The sequence below is a fragment of the Corvus cornix genome, chromosome 11 (assembly GCF_000738735.6).
Source record: "Corvus cornix cornix isolate S_Up_H32 chromosome 11, ASM73873v5, whole genome shotgun sequence".
Lineage (NCBI taxonomy): Eukaryota > Metazoa > Chordata > Aves > Passeriformes > Corvidae > Corvus > Corvus cornix.
This window is the reverse complement of record NC_046341.1, coordinates 18,821,948-18,843,929: the sequence shown is the minus strand read 5'-3', so window position 1 is coordinate 18,843,929 and position 21,982 is coordinate 18,821,948.

Below are 21,982 nucleotides of genomic sequence, written 5' to 3'. Positions count from 1 at the left end.
ATGAAGTGATTGCTAGGATAGCACTGGAAGGAAACCCAAATTATGATTTTTGCTTTTCTATGTTCCAAAATAGCCTCACTCCACTGTTTTTCATATGAATATGAAACATTGCTTCTGGGCTCCTGACTTGTACTCCATGTTTCAGGTCAATGCATTTTGAAGCAGATGGAGCAGTAATTCATGAAAAAATAGTATTTAGAAAAGAAAAGGTAAGTCAATTTTACAGATCCTGCAATGTCTATAAATGTCTAACTTGCACTGGATTGGGAAAGGGTCAGAATTGCTCCACAGCTGCTTAACTTATTTGTAGGGAAAAAGGGAGAACACAGCCTCAGCCTCCAGATCCCAGACTGGATGCACTAGTTCTGTGCACTTCCTGATTTTTCCTCCATCTAATGGATCAAGTATTTGTAAATCCAATGAAATATTTTGGTTTTAACATTTCATGGACTCTTCCCACCACTTGGCCCTTGATTAAAATCCTGTGAACTGCTGAAAGATGCATTCCATGGAGCAGCAACCACAAGGGACAGGGGCAGAACGGTCCCAGCACCCATGGATGGTGTGTTCTGAGGTGGTGTCTCTGAACGCTCACAGCTTCTGGCAGCTGGAGAGGAACAGAAATGCCTGAATTCCATCTGTCCTGTCCACACAGGTGGAATTCCAGGTGCTAAAGAGCCTCCATATTAGATTACCACCAATGCCTGAAAAAACGAGTGACTGAAATGCACTTATAAGAGGGAAGTTTGTCTTTTGCAGTTCTTGAAGAAAAATTGTTTAGTATGAGCATCTCCTTGGTGTGAAATTTGATTCCCTCAGTTCCACCCACCTTTCTCCCAGCATAAAAGTGCTGGAAAACTTTCCAGGAGCATTTGGAGTAGTGCTTGTCCTCCACTCAATCTGCTGCTATTTCTTTATCCTCCTTTCAAACAGCTCTTCATGGTAAAGGTCTGTGAATAGAAGTGGAGCAAAACTTCTGAAAAAATATTGCTTTAATTAGTATATTTTATTTATTTCTTCATTAAATGACCCAGAATCTGAAGTGTGGACATGCAGAACTTTTTGGGCAGATGTGTTACCAACAGAGGATGGAGTTATCAGGGACAAATGATGACTGCAGCATCCACTTTCTTCTGTGGGAAGCCTGGGTAGGAGAGGTACATCAAGGAGAAGTTTTAACGAAGCTCCACAGGTAAATGGAGCCTTCCCTTCCCTTCCCTTCCCTTCCCTTCCCTTCCCTTCCCTTCCCTTCCCTTCCCTTCCCTTCCCTTCCCTTCCTTCCCTTCCCTTCCCTTCCCTTCCCTTCCCTTCCCTTCCCTTCCCTTCCCTTCCCTTCCCTTCCCTTCCCTTCCCTTCCCTTCCCTTCCCTTCCCTTCCCTTCCCTTCCCTTCCCTTCCCTTCCCTTCCCTTCCCTTCCCTTCCCTTCCCTTCCCTTCCCTTCCCTTCCCTTCCCTTCCCTTCCCTTGTGAGCTGTCAGCTGGGGCAACACATGGAAAGTTTTGTTGTTAGCAGACTTCCAAACCCTGCTGCAATTCCTGCCTTCACAGCCCCCATCCAGTGAATAATTTGACTCCCTGGCTATCTTCCAAGCCAATAACACTGACCAAATTATTCTGAACATGCAGATGGCAACAAAAGGGCAGCAGGTGCAGTTTTATTGTAATAAAGATGTGCAAACCTTTGCATCACACCAAGTTATTTATCCACATAAATCATCAGGATGCTCAGCTTCCTCCCCTGCTTCAGGAAATTTTGAATAGGAGGCATCAGCTGCTTCCAGAGTGTGCCCTTCTGTATGTGCCACAGATATTTTGCTTTGGGCTTCTCTTCCCCACTCTGACCCACAGAGGCATTCAGGGGATCTTCTCTTTGATTTAAATGATTACTGAGCGATTGGAAGCCCAGATGTTCAGTGTCTTAATTGCAGAGTGTTAGCCTATAAAAGAAAGTAGGCAGTTAGTATCTGAAGGGAGGGTTTTACTGCATATAAATGTTATTTAGTACATTAAGTGACATTATTTACATCCAATTTTGCTCTCTAAGGTGGCAACCTGAGGCAGTAACTTGCCATGATGGAAAAATGGCATTTGCTCTTCTGTATATTCTGTGTCTGACCGGCAGATGCAGAGAAACAAAACAAGCAGACACAAAAGGAGAGCAGGACAATATTGGTCATCAGGTGAGAGCACCCTGATGCCCCAGCAGATCTCTGATTGCCAAGGTTTCTGTAGGATTAGGGCAATGGCTCTGCTATATTGTCTCTAGGAAAGATTTAAAAGTCAACAGTAAAATCACAAAATTCTCTTGCAGCCCTCAAACAAGATCAGGATTTGGTGAGATCACAAGAAGGAAATTTCCATTTCTTTCAATTGTCATGCTGATGTATGAGAAAGAACTTGAGCACTTGACATTGATTCAATATCACTCAGCTCTGCAGTAACTGGAATTTCTTTCTGTAAGAGAAGAAATTAAACTGCTGCCTTCAGTGGTTTAAAAATGGGGTGAGGACTTTGTGAGCAGGGCAGAGACGGCGAGTGATGGCACAGCTCATAAACTGTTTAATATTCAGGTAAAACTTACATCTGCCTCCTTTGATCCCTGTTTGAGTGTCTGAATCCCACAGGAATCAAACACAAACTGATTTTCTTTTTGTGAATTCCTGTCACCTGTTGGCAACCTGAGCTGGCATTAACCATTGTAGGCCATGAGGCAGCTCTCCACAGTAAAAGAAGTAGCCTTCCACTAGGAAATGTAAATTTGCCGCTACCAGAAATAAAAATATTGGCAGCAAAACCCATCTGTGGTGGACAGGGACGGTGCAATCAAGCCCTCTGCAATATCTTTGTTATTGCAGCTGCTGGTTGATACTGTTAGTGCATATTATGCTTTTTCGAGCATGTCAGTGCTTGTGCAAGTTTCATCTATTTTTTTTTCAGAATCATGTACTGAGAGGGCAGAGCACCTGCAGACACCATTAACTGTGGTCCTCTAGCATGTCTTTGTCAGGGAACACATTGCTTCTGCTAAAAGATTTCATTAAGGCAGAAATGACAACCTGAGTGAGGCTGTGGGGAATGCTGAGGGCAGAGCTTCTCCCTTGGAAGGGGGTGGGAAAGGTTAATTAATGGCTGGAGTATTCTTTACAAACACATCAACCTGCTTGTGAAACCCAGCTTAAACTGTAATGATGATTTTAACTCATGAGATTAGAGAGTTTCCTGACTCAGTCATGGACCAGCCATCCTGTTCCCAGTCCAGCACTGCCATAATCACTGTCATTGTTTTTTCCCCCATGGAAAGGAAGGCTGAGGGATGATCCATTACCAGTCACAGCACGTTGCTCTCACTGATTGGAAAGCAGTCACACACCACCAAGCATTTATTCTGTTTACTGAGATGTAACACCAAGGAACAGCAATTCACACCTGCAGTGAAGTTGTTATACTTCCCATTTCTTTTCTTTATTCTATTTTTATCCTTCTTCATTTTTCCTGTTTCATTTTTCCTTTTTTTTTTTTTTTAATCTTCTCTGCCTCTCCTTCCCTCACCGCTATGATGGGTGTCAGTGTCAGCCCTGACACTTCTCCTAAACCTGAATTAAAGGATAAATGGTCAGTGGCACTTTCTCAGCTCTCCAAGGAGCTGGAATTGATGAGTTTTCTGTTGGACAATCAGTTTAAATGTCTCTGGCTTATAGATGAAGTATATATACAAAAGTATGTGTATATATTCACATACATATCTTAGACCAAATCACATCACGAGCTGTGACATTAAACAGGAGAGCTCCATTATACATGAACTGTTATGTACTATCAGGGTACCTTCCAAAATCAAACCTGTGACTGGAGTCCAGTGAGGGGCAATACCACGAATTAATCCTTCTCTCTGACTCACTGGTTCAGTCAGAGAATCATCAAATCTCAGAATATTTAACACTGGCTTTGCAAAGTACCTGTCGTAGTCAAGACAAAACACAACCTGAAAACACTGAGGTGTTTTAGTGATCTTGGAGCAGTCCTTGGAAAGAAAGATACTAAGAGGGCAAGTGAAATAGCTCTCTGAGGCAGCAGGAGCTTCTGTGGGAGGATTCCAGGATTATTTTACTTTGCTTGTAAGTGACACAAGCTAAATAAATAAATTGAGGACAGAAGTATCCCACTTGCCCAATACTTATCACAGACCAACCCCAGAGTTTTTAGATTACTATTCCTACCTCTCCAAACATGACACTTACCAATATAATGTCTCTCACAGGGACAGGTGGGCACAGAAACGGAATTGCTAAAAAGATTTAAAGGTGGAAAGCAACGGAGACCTGGGTGGTAAGAAAATATTCCATTTGAATTGGTCTCAAGTGATAAATAATGGATGTGTGTGTATGTAGGCTATTCAAATGTTTTTGATTTCTTATGCTGAAGATTAAAATTTCCATTAGTATTCCACCTCTTCAGTTTTGCCTGGGGACTGTTAATTACATTTTTGAAATTGCAACCAAATAAAAACTTAACAAAAAAGAAACAACCAGACAACACAATAAGGAGCTTTTTACCCTTTTCTTCTTCCCTGCAATCAATGTTTAGCTCTCTGTACAGCCCTCAACTGCAAGCTCACCTGCCTTATTTCCTGCATCTCCCCCTCATTGTTACTGCTCAGCCCCTTTCAAGGGGTTCTAAGCAGTTCCACCAAAATGCTGCTGTCCTGAAATGCTTCTGAGAAAGCCTCAAGACCAAAACAACAGAGATTATCTTGGATTTCATCTAAATCTCCATGAGGTCCCATGCTCAGTGAAGAGAGGATTATCTAACTAATGACCAGGTTCTACTCCATAAACCAAGGCACTCAACTGCTTTTTAGAAAATGTTATTGATATTTCACTTCCAAAGCTTTCTGTTGGTGAGGCCGTTTGAAATCCGCCGTTTGATGCAGTTGTTCATGTGCCTGAGCAGTGTGGGAAGGTAGGAATGTGCTGACAGGGCCCAAAACTCAAGGCCTGGTCTATTTTTTCAGAACTGTTTTCTGGTGATGGCAAAGGCCCCTCTGGGAGGGAGGTCTCACAGGGTGATGTTGGCTGCTCTCGTGCTCACACTGTGCAGTTGCACAAATGCTCCATAAATGCTGATTAGTTTTTTGGTAGTTTTTAATGGTGAATTTGGTAAAAAACCCTAAAGCATAAGGGTTAAGCTTTTTTTAAGTCTGAGGCTACTAAATGTGGGTCATGGCATGACCATGGCTCCAGAGTGTGACTGGGGGACCAGTGAACCCCAGTTAAAGCCACCTTCCTCCCAGTCTGCACAGCAGTGCCTGCCCAGCGCTGAGGAGCTGGAGACAGATGTTACAGCTTCATGGCACTTGCCAGGAATAAAAATATATATAAAGGTAGTGGACATAAATGTAGACCTCAAAGTACTACTGAACTTTCTTTATAGCTTATTCCTCCAATCTTGCAGTAAATTTTGCTGAACTGAAAGCACCTTCCAAGGGCCTGCCTCTGCTTCCCTCACGTGAGCTTTAAATTGTGTTTTTATAATTAAGCTATAAATTTTAAAGCTATTTCAACTACACTTTTTAATATCCCACAGGTTGTCCACTTTTCGTAGCTGGGGTTTGATGGTCATAGATCATTTTTTCTGCTGTGCTCCATGACAAAAAGCTGTTCCCAGGGCAGGAAAGCCTTTCTGGGCAAATGGCACCTCTGGGTCTCTCCATAGGGGGGCACAATGAATGTTTCTGATCCAGGTTGCTACAAAAAAAAAAAAAAAAAAAAGGGTTAGTGAAGTGACAGAATATCAGTGTAATCTGAGATATATTATGTTTTCTGAGATTATTGCTATGATAACATCAATAATAAATGGTGGTGGTTATGTTGGCCACCCTAATGCCTCATTGAGGCAGCACCATAGAAGTTTCCAGGGACAATATTAAGTTTTAGGGGTTTTCTAAGGTAGGAATTAAAGATCACTCGCCAACAGATAAATTATTACTCTGTTAGGAAAGCAGGGAACCTTTAGCAGCTTTCCTAATAACTACTGGATATATAGGAAACAAGATGTAAAACTGCCAGCTAATATAAGGAAATAATGTATTTAAAAATGTGTAGTTGTTTTGAAGTAAATATCCCTGGCTATAATGGAGATTAGCTGGACTTTTCCTCTATCAAAAGTAGGTAAAATTTTTAGTCAAAGTATGCAGAAATTACCCTGTGCCTTCATAATGTTGTTGTAGGGTTTTGCACTGGTTTAAATAATGTTCATGCCTGGGTCTTCTGGGTCAGAAAAGCATGACCCTGTTTAATATGCTTTGATTGCTCTGATTTTCCTTCTGGTTAGAGAAAAGGATGTGTTGCAGAAATAAAGTTTCCTTTTCCTTTTCCCTTTTCCTTTTTCCTTTTCCTTTTCCTTTTCCTTTTCCTTTTCCCTTTTCCTTTTCCTTTTCCCTTTCCTTTTCCCGTTTTCTTTTCTTATTATGAATAAGGTTACAAAATGTTCTTTGAATTAAAGCTGTTAGTTTAGGCTTGATGGAACTGGGCCAGCACAGGGGCTGTGGCACAGATCAGGAGAGTGGCAGTGGGTTTAGAGTCCTTGTGTACTTTATGGAAGGGTGTTTGGGGACACCTGTGAGATATCAACTCCTCCATTTCCAGCATTATAGACAACTCAAGTAATTTGCTGTTATGAATACCTCTGGAGAGTCACTGTGTGCTGTGCTGAATTAAATACCTTGAGCTAAGCAAACGCAGAAGGACAGCCCTAACTTAAAACTGAATTCAGCTCTGAACCTGTGTGCTCAGGTCTCCTGCTCCATTTCACTGCAGTGTATCTGTGTTTAATATTTGTTGGGAAGGACTGCACAGCGTGCTCAGTATATCTTTCTCCTGGTTTTCATGCACAGAAGCCTGTGTGTGTGTTTTAATTCTACTCCACAGTCAGATGTCATGGAAGCCAACTCAGCATAAAATGCTTGTGATTCCTGAGCTTTGCTGAGGCAAAACATGCTCTAACTGTGGCACAGCCAACCTTCCACCGGAGAAAGAATTAAATTAACAGTTTTTAATATTATGACATTTGGACCACTTCTAATAAATGTGTAAAAACAAAGCATAACACTGCAGAGGAAGCAATAACTTCTGTTTGTGAGAGCACACATATTGCCCTGATTGACTCGAGGTTGCAGACACACACACTGGAAACTGGGAACGTGTTCACAATATTTCCTTGGCACGTTCGGCTCCTTCCAGCCTGTTCCCTTCCCTTTACAGCAGTGTAGAGTAAACAGGCTCAGGTTTTTTGATTTTTAATTGGCCTTGTGTGAAGGAATTTTTCTCAGTCAGCCTTGTTTGGTAGAGTTCATCTTTTCCTCCAGATTCCACAGGCACCTCTTAGACCCAAGATATTGTGAAGGATTCGGGCACCTCTCATTAAAATCATGGATGCTCCCAGATTTTCCTTGAGAATTAATAGCTTCCAGCAGCACAGGAGGAATGAATCTCTGTTTTCTTGAGGCCCCCATTTCCAGGATGTCTCTGCTGCAGGAACATTGACGCCCACACTTGCTTCTACCGAGGACGCTCATGCCATGTCCCTTGATCCTTTTTCACAGTTTCTCCTCATTTCTGGTTATACTCTTCTCTAAAGATAATTCCAGTGGTTATTGGATTGGTTTTGTTTGCCCCAAACTGCTTAACCCAGTATCCAGTTGACTGCTGGTGTTATCTTACTTTAAGAACTTCTCACGTTGTCACCTCGATCATTAGGACTTCACCTGCCTCCTCTGGTGACTCCAAAGCTCTGCTGGATGGGGATATTTACCAAAAAGTCAGGCTCTGAGGGAGAAGGGAAGGTGTTTCATCATTCACCATTCAGTAATTTTGGTACCAATATGAATGTGATTGCATGAAACACTCCAAATCCCAGTTGTTAATCCTTCCAGGATGGTGCAGGGGATCTGTCTCAGGCTGGATTACACACCTTGAAGAGCTTCGGAAGCTCTTTATTTCTCCCCAGATAAAATCTGTCTTGCTGTCAAATGTGTCAATACAAGAGTGTACATGGACAGGCAGTCCCTGTCCTAATCCAAAGCCTGGCTGTGGGATGGTAGGAGCAATTCCTTTTCCAGCCAATGCCCTGAAAAACACTGGAAGCAGCTGTTTTCCATGTTCCAGTCCACGTGGGTCCTGAGCCAAAGCAGTGCAGAGTCGTTCTGTCCCAGACCCAAGGCCAGGCGTTCACTGGCAGTGGAGAGAGCTCTCCATGGATCTGGGGGCTGCTCCATGGGCTGGGCGTCCTAGGCAGGGGCTGAGCCTGGTGGTTGTTGCCATGGGGCAGGTGCAGCCCTGGCTGTACCCTCCCACATGGCACCGGTGCTGTCCCCTCCTGGGCACAGCGCCTGCCAGGGCACACAGGCTGTAAATGCTGTGGGTTACACCCATGCAGTGTCAGAAATGCCTCTTCTTGCATGTTTAGCCCTCGGTGCCTGCTTGTTATCAGTCTGCATTGTATTCCTGTCTTCAGTGAGTAGGATGAATAATTTCTGATCTGTGTTTGGACGGACCAAGAAATTTAAATTTGAGCTTCACTGTAAGCTTACAGTATTTTAAATTCCTTCCAAGCTACGTTTGGCCTCGACTGCACAATGTATTTACTGAGGCAAAAACAAGAGGATGATAATTTTCACTGGAGTACACCTGCAATAATGGCTCACAGCATTTAATTTTTCCCTTGGTTTCCTGGTAGACTTTGTTTTGACACCTGCAAACAACCTTTTCCAAATCAAAGCGAGCTTTTTCTCTCCATGTCATGCTGCCACCCAAGTCGAGCTGACAAAGTCCAACTAGGAAACAGAGCAATTATAAACACAGTTTCCTCTGGTGCTTGTGCTGTTTTTAGCTTTGCTGCTCTCCCAAGAAGAAACCTGTGCCTAATGTTTCCAGCTTAGCATGCAAAATTAATAAAATCTGACAATTACACTGAACAACATACAATACAAGTAAGGGATCCTTTCTGATGTGATTGAACTTGAAGATATTAAATTGGCTCCTTCTTCTTACACTATTTTCTGGTTTAGCACAAAGATCATAAAATGTGTATCTGGAGTGATAAACGATAATTGGCTCTAGGCAGCCTTTTCTCACAGAGACAAAAGAACAGTTGTTATTGCTGTACTCCTTTCAATAAATACACTTGTAAGCTGGAGCTCAGCTGGGCTGCCCTGGGAAGAGGCAGCCTTTCGTGAGGAACATGAAAGAGATCAAATTTATAAGTGGGCATGTAGACTGAGGAGAAGGGTATTTTATATATTAAGGACATACAAAGAATATTATCTGTGCTCACACAATGCCAAGAAATATCTTACCAGGAGAAATGGAGTCTGAAGTTAATCCTGTACCATGCTAGAGAAAACTGTGGGTTTAGCATAGATGTAAATCAGGTCCTGATTTGGTCTATGGATGGTTTGGGAATTAATTCCTTATTCCTGTAAGATTGTCTGATACTACTTGGGCTCACTTTTGGATTTCAAGTCTTAGATCACAGTATTTCCATTTGTTCCCTTGCTTTCCATTTGTCTTCATGGCAAGGATTTACTTCATCTTCAATATATTGATCATTCAGCCTCATCAGCCAGCTTCCTTCTCTGCTCCTTGAAGTGTCTTGTGTGTCTGACAGTGACATTCTCCAGGATTATGGATAGAGCAGGAGGGATAGAACAGGAGTAAAATGCTTAATTTAAGGACAAATGTCTTTCTTTATTGTGTTGCTTTCCTTTGTATAACCAAGAATAAAAAAATCAGTTGTTCCTTAAATTAGATTTGTTTCTTGTATTTTTTTGGTCTGTGTTCTTGTTTACTTCATGACACAGAGTAAAATAATCTAGTGCCACTGCAAACAGAATTTCAACTATTATCTAGAGTTTCTGGGACTTATTCCATAATTTCTAGAAGATCCTATTTGATGCAGCATGGTTTAGATTGCGCCAGACTTTCAAATGGGTCTGGGATCACTCATCATGCTGTTTGGAGTCATTATATTTCCAGATTATTTATTATTCTCATTGCTAAGTGGGAAGGAAAAGGAAGATATGGGATAAAATTTCATACAAGGTGTTTTCCACAGAGAGAGAAATATTGCAAAATTACATCAACTTTCCATTATTTCAATTAACTAATTTTGTTCCTGTCTTGCCTTCTTGTGGCAGGAGCTAAAAGCAGCAGTGAATTGCCTTTAAGAAATTGCTGAATCATTTGTTTGGGAAAGCAGGGCTTGGTCCAAAGGGTCTCCAGCTGACAGCCTGATTTAGTGACTAAATACCTGCTTGAACAGAGGCTCTGAGAGGCTGCAGAAGAACCTTTGGAGTATCTTTTAAGACTGACTGGGAGTCTTAATGAAGTCAAGGTCCCTTGCCCTTGGCCTGTATTTCTATTGACTCCAGCAGTCATTAATGAGTCCCATGCTGATGAGCACTGGCTGCAACACCAGCTTTGCTAAACTCTGCTGAGCAGTGTTTTACTACAGGAATATGGTCAGCTGATTGTGAGCCTGGCCTAAGCATTTTGGAAGCCCTGCACGAGCACTGATTGGTGCCTCTGAGTTCCCAAAGACTCCCTGCAGGAATTGTGCTCTGCCACTTCCAGTTCCATTTGTATTTGGCCAAGAGCAGCCAGAACCGGGGAAAGGGGCTGGTTCCTCTTCAAATCAAAACCCAGCTGCATCTTCTTAGGCAGCCCATAGGATTTGATTGTGTAACAGGGGAAATAGCCCATCCCGTTCCTGTCCTGGGAGTTCTGGCAGAGCTCGGTCTGGCCAACAGATCTGGGGTGATCCTGCAGGATAACACACATGGCCAGCCCCTGGCACCCCTGGGCATGAGGAAACAGAGGGGCACAGAGAACTGGGCTGGCACCAGGAAGGGGATGTGTTTTCCATGCTCCGTGTGGTCTTTGGCTGATTTTGTTCCTGCCACTGTAGGCTCTTCTGAACAGCACAAAGCACCTACAAACCTCACAGAGAAAACCAACCACCTTTCACATTAAATGATTAAGAACCAAAATGATAACAAAATAGTAATAAAAATATTGTATGAACACTTAAACCATAAGCACTGACCCCCAGCTATTCAGAAAAAAGCACAAATATTTATCTGAGAAAATTGCTATAGGAAAGGAAGAAAAATCTCTAATGTTTGATAAAGCTTGAATCAGGTTCAACAAATTGCTTATTTCCAACCAGCTCTCTGCCTGAGCATGAAGGCCAAGGCCAAATTAACAGAGCTGAATCACCTGGCATTGAACCTATTTGTGAGTCACACACCTGCAGTTACTATTAAATAAAGGAGACAACAAATGACTGCCAAAGTAAATCAAGACAGAAAGTCAAGTTACTGCTTGGGCTTGTCTGGCTGATAACTGGTTTGTTTTTAAGATATCGAGGCACTTGGGGCACCCCAATATAAAATGGCTGAGATACTAAAAATAGTGCCCTTTGGCTTATGCAGGGTATTTTTTAAAGCAAGAATAAATGATGAGTGTAATTTCAAGAAAGACTTGGAATTTCTTTTGCCTAAGTGTTACATCGTTCTGTTCCTTTTTGCTGTTCCTCACATTATGATTTTTCAGTATTTTTCCCTTGTAAACTATCATCGTGAACTTTTACAATGTTAGGCACAACATATTACTTCATAATGTCATTTATTAGCAGAAGTTTAATAGCTGCCAATAATCATAACGTGCTTACTTTTGACTACTGGGACCCCATCTGTTCTGATACTTTAGACCTAAATGAAAATTATGTAGTGCATTACTGAGCCTTTTTACACATGGAACGTGCTGAGAATCTTTATATACTTGATTTCTATTTTTTTTTTTTTAATAAGACAGCTTTCATTGATGAAATACTGAAATGGCTGAAATTTTTTTCAGTAATATGCAAAGCACAATTTTTCTTCTATTTTCTTCTCCTGATAGTCAATACTGTAACTAAGCTTTGGTTTGTTCCTGAGTGGTAGCCTGGTGATTAACCCTGTTATGTGCATCCTGGCTGTGTTATTGTCCCTGCTGCAATGGTCAGTGTTCTCTTCCCTTCTTTAAAAAAAAAAAAAGAAAAAAAAATGCAGGTGGCTTTTAAGATCCAGATTTTTGAAGACTCATTTTTAATTCTGCAGCTGGAGGTGACATCTCAGACTCTATTGTTCCTCCAGTGTTTTTTTCCCAACCTCTGTGAAATTCTGTGCAGATTGAAAAGGAAATTTACTGTGCAATCTTTATTTCCTGTTTATTTTACCATGTTTGAGAGCCTTTGAGTAAGGCAGCGCTCTGTGGAGGTTGTGTCTGCACTTAGTGTGCACATTAAAAATTCCCAAACAGGGCAGGGATGGGAGGATCAGAACTTCGGAGACTTTGACCCCGTGCCCTCCTTCACTCTGCCCATGTTCACTCAGAACCCGTGCTTGACTTTGCTTGAGTGTTCCTAGAGCAAACATTTGCCTGTAAAAAGCTCCAAAACTGATGAAATAAGAGCATCTCCTTTCTAATGGAGATCTGAAACAGTGGTCAGTTAAATGTTGACTGTTTCAGAGGCCTGTGCATGTTATTACAACACTGTGTGGCACAACACATCCACATCTCTGTTCTAGCTGGCACATCCCAGCTCCCAGTGTCAGGGCAAAATAGTGTTTATTATGGGTGTGTTCTTATGAGGAAAATACTGCTAGTTCTCAATTGCTGCTGATTTGGTGTTGTGGAAGAGAAGGGAAAAACTGGGAAGGGTGAAAAGACGGAGATTAATGTTGAGTCGTGTGTTGTATATGAGCAGGCAGCTACAGCTGGGCCTTGAACTGGGTATTTGGGTAACTGGAGACTGGGTAATTTTTAGCTCCTGCTTAGACATGTAAACAAAGATTTAAAGTTTGTAAACAAACTGAGAACAGGAGCTGGAAGCCCAAAATCTGTTTACTTCATTGTTGACTGGAACCTCAACTTCTCAAAATATGGCTGCTTATTTAGCATCTGAATGGATTTTTAAAATCCCTTCTTGTACCTTTGATTTGAAAATATAGAATAATAATAGGAGGAGCCTTTTGGTGCTGCATCCTACATGACATTGGAAACTGTTTGGTTTGAAAAGCTTTGTGGTACTAAAGGGAAATATTGAGAATATTGAGAAGGTGGAAATCTGCACCCTCTGAGGCCTCTGCCATGTTTTATAAACCCGTGCCAACACCCAGCATTTGTTTCCTGCTGTCCTGGTCGCTGCAGGTGTCCTTCTAAGGTGCTGTTATCCCATCTTGTCTGGGGTCAGAGTGATGCTCAAACCAGGATGTGCTTCTTGGCCCAGCTTATCTTCTTTTATGCTTGTTTTTAATTAACCTTTTGTCATATGTTTGAAGACCTGTAGGCATGAGCTATGGATAAAATTCCATTTTATTTTTCCAGAGAGATGTCAGCATGGAGCTACTGCCCAGACCTGAGAGCTGCAGTGTGTCCTCCTCCCCGCAGGTCAGCCCATCAGTGCACAGCTTTTGAGAGCCTTCTTTTCAGGAGGGTGGACAAAACGGGCTCTCTGAGGCACTTGAAAGATTCCAGTATCTTTTTATCTGAAACAAGGACATAAAAAGCAGCTGGGCATAAAATATAGCTGAACAGATGAGATACACAGTCTGTTTTCTCCTAAGTAAAAATAGATTACTGTTCATTTTGAGCCTATATGATGCCATAAGAGTTCACTTGCAGTGTAACTATATCTTATGCTCCCAAAGAGTTACAAAGATGAGGATGCTGCAGTTACTCACCTCCTTTGCCATTCTGATTCCAAGAGGTGTCAAGGGAAAGAGCAGATGGGCGTGCTAGGTTATTACCTACATCCTTTTCCAGTGGTTAGCAAGATTTCCTTCTGTAGTAGACCTTATGTCATGGAATACATAAATATTCCTGATTCTCAAATAAGAACACAAATCATCCCTGTGAAGATCATACTAAAAACCATGACTAAAAATGCCAGTTAATATAAATTTTTAAACCGTTTTGCTCAACTACCACGGTGTTAGGCTTAGCTGATGTCTTCTTTCCAGTTTTTGTAAACATTCACAGTCCTATAGGCTAGGTGAACACTTAACATCAGTGAGTTTTTGGTACTTGCAGCCATAAATGATTTGTGACTCCTGTAAATATCTTTATATGCCAAGAAATGCTGCCAGGTGAGTGCTGGTCAGGTATTTAGAAACACCTTGGATGAAAACAGACTGCTTTAAGGTTTGGTTTGGTGGGGTTTTTTGTTTTTTATTTGTATTCTCATCTGGCCTAAACTAAATCTTCTCCTTGGCAAGGGATGCTGTCTGTGACACCTGCCTTAAATATACCTTTTATGGCTGGGAGACAAATTTCATTTTGTGAAGTCACAAACTGTTCTTCACCTCTCTGAGTCATCCCTGAAATAACTAAATTTAGGTCAAGCCCTTCCTCCAGCTTTGTCTGATGCTTGGGTTCCATGTGCTGCTTGCTCCCTCTCTCTTTCCAGATCCATGTTTTCCACAAGAGGGTGGGATAAGAAGTTGGACAACTCATCAGGAAGGGGCACTCTTGCTTTCTCCCAGCAGAAGTTGGGAATCCCAATGTGCCAGCAATGAGTTTTAGAGGTGAAGGCGAATATTTTCCAAATGCCTTTTGCCTACAAGGGTGTGTTGCAAAGCACACCCCTTTCTTACTGCTTTTAATGACTGTCTTTTTGGGGTTGTGGAAGAATTAAACTTGCCAGTAAGAGAATAGAAAACTTCAGAGAAGTTTTCTCAGGAAACAGATGCACCCAGTTTTATGAAGTATGATTCATAACTTCTAGCTGTACACTTTCCATTTGTTCACCCTTTTGCTGCTCTGGGCTTGAATCAGAAACTTCCTCTTGAGCTGGAATCTGAATTTAACTGTAAAAGTCCCTGGGTTATAGAAATGATGGTGTTCTGTATATATAAAAATTACCTATTTTAGTCTTTCTCTATGTGCCAAACTACAACACAGAAACACCTGAAACGACAGAAGATAGTTTTATTTTTCCAGGCAGCCATAAAATGACTAATCAGAAGAATTGGTGTTGTGGGTGGCAGTTGGGTACTGAGACACCGAGCAAAGGACATGGCAGCAACTCTTCAGGATGTCTAACATCCTCATCAAGAGTACACTTTATACACTTGTATGGTTTTATATCATTTATTTCCTTGCTTTTATTCTCCTGAATGGTTCCGATCAAACTGTGCTGAAATTCCATTCAAGGAAATTCTGACAGGATAATGAAGAACACTACATTACTTAATGACACTTTTCTCCAGTTGAAAGTGAACAACTGGACTTTGTATTTTGCTGGCTGAGAATATACAAAAGGAGAATAATTTTGGTCACAAACCCCAGCTTGAGTGTTTTTGAACTACACTCGTGCTTGAGGGCAAAACCAAGATTATCTGAGCTGAGTTTTGAAACTGCATATTACAAACACAGAGAGTTTGTGTGGGGAGAGAGAGTTGACAATGTTGTGATTCAGAATATCTCAGGGTGTAACTGCTGGTGTGTATCTGGATGTTCCTCACATTGCCTCTGCATTCAAACATGGTTGGCATTCCTCAAATCCATTTATAATGCCATGAGAAAAAGAAGGGGGCAACACAATCAAACATCATTTGTTGCACATAAAAATGTATGAAGTGAGGGTGGGGGAAATGGCAGTCGTGAGTTTGGACTTGGTTTTCAACCATTTGTCATGTCATCTTCTCAAGGCGTTCCACTCCTGGAACCTCTCTGTCTGTAGCTGTCATAAAGACATTAAAGAAAATGGGAGCTTTCTTCACAGAATGAGAGTCGGACAAATGTTAGCCCGAGATCCGTTTGGTTTAATGAATGTTTCAATTAAGTTATTTTTGAGGTTATATTGATGAAATTAGAATAGAGAGATCATTTCTTGGAGGAAAGTGGTTTGCTGAGGCAACAGAGGGGAAGTAAGGAAGTGAGTTTCTGCAGTTTCATTAACGGCTCCTCTGATTAAGAGAACAGAATACAAATATTGTTTAAATATCACAGCTCTTTTTCTAATGAACACCCACATAAACCAGACAAGTATGTTCTAAATTTTCTCCCAGTTCAGTTGTAGTCCTTTAGTCTTTAAATAGCCCCAGAGAAACATGGGGACATCAAAATGTCTGCTCTTCCAGGTGGAGAGCCCTGCACTTGCCACCCAGAGGCTCCAGCATGTGTAGACCACCTAGGGTCATCCAGCTCTGTTTATCCAGACCAAAAGGTTGCTCTCTGAAAATCCTGGAGATGTGAAACTGTGGAAGTTCTCTCACCATTTCTGATTTTCTTGTGGCTGTTTGCCATTTTCACTTCCGGGGCTGCCTGTTGGAAGTTTGCAGCTAGGCAAGATGAGAAAGAGGAATGACAGATCCACCCAGCCTGCAAAGTTCATGGATGAAGGTTTTTCTCAAGTTTTTGATGGTTTGAGTTGGTTTTTCTTGTTCTGTACCAGTTCTTCCGCCATCTGTGCAATTCCCATTAATAGTTGTGAGTGATTTGTGTGTCTAATTCTTCATTCAGAGTGTTGAAAATCTACCCTAAAGCTATGAAAAAATAATGGGGAAAGCATGTATAATTGAAAATAGTCTTAATCACTGGAATGTTGAAATCCACATGGCTTGGAAGACTTGAAAGATTTCTTGTTTTAGAAAAGCTGAATTGAAAAGCGCTGTCATTTTCTTTAAATACATTCTTTTGAATAAAATATCAATTCCTGGTGCCAGCAGCAAGCTTCTAAACATGTTCAAGATGACATGATTGATAACAAGAATGCTATTCTCAAGATGTTTCTAATTCCATCTCTCCATATCAAGAATGTTAAACTTTCCACCTGATATATGATACAATAACGAATATTTAAACCAAAGATTAACATTTTTTTTAAGACCAAATGGTTACTGGGACTGAATGGAAATCTGAGAGCAGGTTGCTGGCTCCAGAATCTGGATAAATTCTAGAAGCTGCCTCTTGAGTACAAATAATTTCCCTCTTGATCCTGCAACGGTGGGCACAATCTTGTTGCCATCACAAAACTAGAATCAAATAGTAAGAAATGTTTGGTTTCTCTCTCCAAATCTCAACACTAAGTAAGAAATGTTGGATTTCGTGACTTCTTGGTAAGTCTGTACCACAGAGCTTCCAGGTTTTGAAACTTTAATGGCCAGCATCTGATCTGGGATGAGAATCCTGTTCCAGTTTGGGAACTTTGGCTGTCTCTCATGCCATGGCAGAATGTCAACAATGTTGTCTTGGCCAGCAGTGGTCTTTTTCCACCTGTGGAGAGCCTGGACCCTGGAAGAATGGCCAGTTTTTCCAGGAAAGAAACAATGCCACAGTCTGTGGAGATAAAGGGTAACCTGAATCATCCTATCTTAACTCTGGGAACCAACCAAAGAACTCTTATTTTGTAATTTGGAGTCAGAATCATGAAGTACAAAAAGTTCATTTGATCTTTTCCTAAATGTGTCTGAATTAGACCAATTCCCAAGGTCCTTGTCTGCTCTCAGTAAAGGGCTGGGTTTTGTTTTTCCAGCTGAACAAGGTGATCTCTCAGAGGGTTGAGGCAGACACACGTTTGAAGGTCAATGTCATTTCTCATCTAGTGCTCGCCAGCTGGCAATCTCCACCTGTAAATATCTGAATTAACATCATGGCTTTAAAACAATTAAATTTCAGGAACAATATGTGACTAATTAATGATAGTGGAACTTGGTATGGGAAAGGACAACCTTCTCCATTTTAATTTAAAATGTGTCAGAGTCCCCGACTTGGTATTATATTACTGTACATCAGTGCCAGACAATGACAGCACTGTAAATAGTATTAACTGGCTGGCTTAGGGAAAACCAAGAAAATTTACAATTGATGTGTCAAATTACAGCTCAGGTTCCAGCCTCAAATTATAGGCTTGTCAGAAAACATGGTGAAATAAGAGGAAAATGCTCATTAGTTTGGGATAAAGTGGAAGAAGTTCCCTGGATATTTAGTTTGGGTCATACCCTGGAAGCTTCCTGCTGGTATCTCATGGTTCTGTAGAACATCTGGTCTGTTAAACTGGTATCAGAAGGAGGAAAAAAGCCTTTTGGGTCCATCAGAAACCAAATTCCTCACAGCTTTTCAGTTCAGTCAAAAAAATATCTCTGAGGGGCAGAAAGTGTTGGGTGGGATCAAGGATGTCTCTCTGAGTGTCACACACAGAACAAGGAGGAGGAACAGGACAGGAATTGCTCTGACATTCAGGAGTAGGGCCAAGTGTGTGATTTCTGTGTGATTCAATTGCTGGGCTCCACACTGGAGCAAGCTCCATCCTGCTGAAGTGCAATCTGCTGAGCCCAGGCTTCTACAGAAACATTTATTTCAAAAAATATCCATGTTTTTCAGTCCTCTTCAGCTGTTGAGAGTTCACCCTCTTAAAATTCTCTTCCTGCGAGTGAAGCTCATAAACAAAATGCAAAATCTGACTAGAAAAAAACCCAAGCCACTCTTTTGGAAAAAAAAATATTCTCTTGCAAGTCCGTCCTTTAAAATGCATCTTAACTCCGTGCAGTGCATCTTCTCCTGTCTAGCTTGCAGCCATTACTCTTGGACTTTTCACCTCCAGCAGTTCCTCCGAATTCTTGTTTTGTTGTTGTATTTACATTGCACCAATCTATCCCCTCTGTGCAGTATCATTTTCCACTCCTCACTTCCTCAAATGTGATGGCCTCACATCCCCAGCCTGTGTAAATTCGATTAGTTCTCCTCTGGCTCGGAGTAAATCAATGGGGCTGCCATGGATTTACACCAGCTCAGGATCTATCCTGGGGCTTTTAATCATTGTTACAGCCCCTCTCCAAGTAATCAATGGCACATTTGTACTGTGCTGGGCTGCGGGCTGAGCTCCAGCCTCAGGAGAAGTTCTGGTTTTGGTTCTCTTGATTGAATTTCATTTAAAGTGAGAGTCCCACATGTGTAGCTGGGGGCACAGCTGGGACTTTCCTCACCTGAATATGGGAGAGTAATGGTTCTAAATCCAAAAATATATCTCTGTGTCCCTTTTGGATGTTGGCTCTCAAGAGGATTCATTGCTATTTCCTTCGAATCCATGTAGCCAAAGAAGAGAGTTATTAAAAAGTAGATAAAGAAAATGAAAGATGGATTCACAAAGGGAAGGGAGTTAAGAGTTAACTGGGTTTTAGTTGCTGCCAGATTGCATCTAGTTTTCAAATGCTTTCTGGGGGAGGATACTCAGATTTCCCATCTCCAGCTGGGTTTGGGTTTCCAAATCTCTGTCAAACTGAGCCCGTTTCCTTGGTAACAATCTCACTCTCCCACCTATGAATAAGGACAATTGCTTCTTTCTGCTGAGCGGGGATGGTGGAGCCAAAAGAGAAGGAATAAGGTGAGTCTCCTGCACAGAACCTCCACACAGATTCCAAGTGCTTGGGTCTCAGTGGACTGGTTAGGGATTGCAGGAGTTAGGTAAGGATGGGAAAAGATGCTGCACACACCAAACTTTCTTCCAGACTTGACATTTTTGCTCCATCTGGGTGCAGTTCTGCATATGAACAGTTGCAATGGTGAATGAAAAATGTGTCTTGCATATGTGGATGCTTGGGAAGTTTGGAGGTTTTTGTCTTCTCAAGACATTTCCCTTTGTCCTTTGATAGAGCTTGATTAGGCCCTAAGTCTGTATCTAAGGTCAGTTGTTGGTTTGAGGTTAGTGGCCAAGCTCAAGATGCTTGAGACCAAAATTATAATTTAGAACTAATGTGTCATCTTTTTTCCCTCTTCATTCTGCTAAAAAAACAAGATTTCTTCAAGGTTTTCAGAGTCATCCTTCAAATTTATTCCAGGATAATGGTTTAGATTTTAGGCAAATTTTAGGCCACTGGAATCTCTCCAGCTTGGTAGAAATTATTTTATTTCTTCTGGGCTGTGGCAGATGTGGATTTTTCTGGGAAGTCCTTCTCTTCCTCTCCTGTTGGAGTTCTGCTTCAATGGACGTGCCTGTGCTGTATGTGATATATTTGATACACACTGAGTCTCTGGATGGGTTTGTAACACTCTGACAATTCCATCCCCGTATCCAGCCTCCTGCCTTGGTTTACATTATGTGATGGAGCTGACACTTCAATTATAATTTTTGTCAAATACTAATAGACTGTTCAAACATGAGGAAGCCTAGAAACTAATTCTCTCCTTCCTTGTCCCAATTATTCATCAACAAAACGGTTTGCTTATTCACTGAATTGATTTTCTATTACTTTTTAAAATATAAACCCACAGTAACTATTTGTGATACTGTTACAGATACTGCATCAATTATTCCCTGCAATTGCTCCATCCTCCCGTTCATACATCTTTCTTCAGTCCCTCTCTTGGTTGATGGACATTTTTCTGACAGAGCTAAGACTGAGCTTTGACTCATACATGTCCCAACAGGATTGACATTTCCTGTCTCTCCCGGACTTTTCTGAGACCTTGAGTCTTGACCAAAGCACTGGTGATGGATTTGTCAGCATTTTCAGTGCTCAGTTTAGTCCCAGCTGTGGAGAACCTCTCCAGCTGCACATAAACCTAACGACACAATTGTTAACGGGGTTGGTTGTTGGAGCCTGGATCTTCAAAGGTCAGCCTTAAAACCTGCAACTGAGTTTTACTGAGGTGGTCCAAGTGTTCTATCTACAGCTTGAGACAGCCTGTAATCCAGAGAACCATGCAGAGAGTAAACAGGGGACTAATGACACCTCCAGTGGCCACATAATGTTTACTCTGACTTTTGTAAAGAGCTAATTTGCAAGATTGGAGATAATCCCACCATACTTTATAATTTAAATGTCACTTAGAATGTATGCTGACATGCAGCTGATTAACAGCAAACTTTGGTAGCACGTTAATTAGTATTTAATCCAGAGGCTCTATTAAGATGTGATAAAAATACCTTTTTTTCCCTGGTACTCATTCGATTACAATGCACAAATGATCTCGACCATCTTCTGAGTTTCACATATTTCATTTAAAAGCCTAATAACCACGTCTCACTTCTGTGAAAGTTGGCATGCACACAACAGACTCCCAAGATACAGCTTGGATTAATGTGAAGAGCTTATGATAAAAGAGCAATTGTACATTTTTTAAAGAATAACTAATGCCAATAAATATGGCTTAGATGAGTCTGTTATTTCAGCATCTTTTGTACACCGTTGATACTCCCTTCTCTCCCCTTCTTTTGCTAAGTGCACTGTGTAGTTTTGAGACTATCATTTATCTTTCAGCACCTCTTTGTTTCTTTCCTGAAATCAATGGCTTAAAAGAATGTGACTTTAAAAAAAAAGGGGGGAGGAGGGAGTTGGGCTTCTGGATGGAATTATTTGTAAATAATTTATCTTCTTGCAGTGGTTTTCTGTTCTTTCTCTAACATTCTTGCATCTACTTCTTCCTTGCTGGAGCCCACAATGATATTCTATTGCAGACAAGAGTTATTTTGCTGCAAGCTCTCTGTTAGAGCAGTTGTGCCTTTCTAGTGAGAATATTAATGCCAAGTTCTGGTGGCATTGGCCACAATTCAACAAGAAGGAGCCCAGGATGTATTTGGTGGAGGAGAGAACCCATAGGCTGTAGGCAATAGAGCTGTATCATATTCTATGTGTGCTTTTCTCTCAATTATTCAAGGATCTATTTGTGTCTCTCTTTTTTATTTATCAGTGCAACCCCCTGTGACTGCTTTAATGTCCACAATCAGATGTGTTTATGTTTTCTCATCAGCTAGATTTGAAATCAATGTGCTCTTCCCTTGCCAGTTTTTATCTTGCAGCATCCTGACACCCAAGGAAGACGTGGCTTTAAAAATCTCAGATTCGGTCAGGATTTCCTGTTCTGAGATTTTTCAGGAACTTTACTGATGTGTCAGGTACAGTGCCCACAATGAACAATGATCACTGTAAATCAGCTGAGGTCAAA